We start from the raw sequence: 2,026 nt of genomic DNA on the forward strand, positions 1-2,026 counted from the left end.
TCTGCTCAGCGGGGAGCCTGCTTCCCCCTCTGTCTCTGCCTGTCTCTCTGCCTACTTGTGATCTGTCTCTCTGTCAAATAAATAAAAAAAATCTTAAAATACACACACACACACACACACACACACACACAAACACGTTTCTAAAAGTACATTAAATCATGGATAAGAAATATAGAAAAAATAGTAAAAACTGATTCAAGTGACCATGGAGGAGTATTTTTGTATTTGCCATTGTTCTTAAACTTTAATAAGAAACTGCTTCATTTCTACGATTTTTTAATAAATCTCTTATATGTCTGTTATCATTACAGAGAGTCATGAAGAGTGGGAATGAGACAGAAACCACAGATTTCATTCTCCTGGGTTTCTTCCCTGAATTTAAATACATCACAGCTATGGTCTCCATCATTCTCCTGATATACACGGCTGCCTTCACTGGCAACACTCTTCTGATCCTCCTCATTTGGTTTATTTCCATCTCCACACCCCCATGTACTTCCTTCTCAGTCAGCTCTCCTTAATGGATTTGACTTTGACCTCTAGCATTGTCCCCAAAATGGCATTCAACTTCTTCTCTGGATGGCAGAGCATATCATTCCTGGCTTGTGGGACTCAAATATTCTTCTCCCTGATGGTGGCCATTGCAGAATGCATCCTTATAACTCTCATGTGCTTTGATCGTTATGTGGCTATATGCGATCCTCTTCGATACCCAGTCATCATCAACCCTAAGGTTTGCTTGCAGATGATTGCCATGTCTTGGGCTGGAGGGGCACTTACTTCCCTGGGACACACTGCTTTTACCTTGCATTTTAACATCTGCAGCCCCAGAGAGATTCCCCACTTCTTCTGAGAAGTCATGGCGGTGCTTAGGATCGTCTGTGAGGATATCTCAGCCTATGAAAAGGCAGTGGTGATAACAAGCATCCTTGTTCTGCTGCTGCCCTTGTCTCTCATCTTGTCTTCCTATGTTCTCATCTTCCTTGCAGTACTCCGAATGAACTCCCCAGAAGGCAGGAACAAAGCTCTGGCCACCTGCTCCTCTCATCTCTGTGTGGTGGGTCTCTATTCTGGTCCAGGCATGTGCATCTACATGAGACCCGGTTCTGCCAAGACTCCAAGGTTGAGTCAGGGTCTCTTTCTGTTTGGAACTGTCCTCACTCTACTCCTAAACTCACTTGCCTACAGTCTTAGGAACAAGGAAGTTCTAAGTGCTCTGAAAAAGTTACTAGGGAGGTGTCAGTCCTTCAGGTAAATGGCAGAAATCTCACTGTCACCCATAGGCAAAAAAGAGATACACCAGCAAAGGGACATTTTGTCAGTTGATTCATCATCATCATCATCATTATCCCTTCAAGATCCTGAAAAATTCAACTCACTTTACTGAGTTTATCTGCAGGGGAAAAAAATGTTTATCCTTTCCTTTCTCCATCTTAAAATTTCTTTCTGATTGTCCTACATTATGTGTTGATGCAGGACAAGGAACTGTGTACATCAATTCTCTTTATGATTCATGCTTGATGGTAATGTACACTTTAGTATTTCCAAGTTTCATGTTGATACCATAAAAAAAGATCAGTGTCTGTATCCCTAAAATGAAAAATAAAAAAATTGACAAGCACATAGATACCTCAGAATAATTCCCTGATAAAATTAATTAATGGGCATGATGATAAATCATCAGGAATCAGATAAATTTACAGTATTGCTTTGCTCCATATATCTAACAGGACTATTAATTCCTCTTACTCTTGTAAAAATAGTCTTCACTCTATGTCAGTGCTTCCAAAGAGTGGATTTCTGATCACTGGTGTTAAAATAATTTGCTGACTTCACAAAATATAGCGCTTTTGTTCTCATCTCAGATTAGCAGAATTAGAATCTGTTAAATTGGGCTCAGGGATCTGACCAGGAGACTGATTAGTGATTGTCATGCTTACCAAGGGTTGTAAGTCACGGAAGTAATTACTGACCTAATTTTCTAGACATGCTTGCTAGATAATTTCCCAGTCTTAAAGTTTCCAGA

General features: G+C 40.3%; 1 pseudogene; it reads left to right on the top strand.

Annotated features, from left to right (window-relative positions):
- The first annotated feature begins 317 nt into the window (after positions 1 to 317).
- On the top strand, positions 318 to 1,255 carry LOC123938423 (annotated as a pseudogene).
- Positions 1,256 to 2,026: the final 771 nt, after the last annotated feature.

The sequence above is a fragment of the Meles meles genome, chromosome 3 (assembly GCF_922984935.1).
Source record: "Meles meles chromosome 3, mMelMel3.1 paternal haplotype, whole genome shotgun sequence".
NCBI classification, from domain to species: domain Eukaryota; kingdom Metazoa; phylum Chordata; class Mammalia; order Carnivora; family Mustelidae; genus Meles; species Meles meles.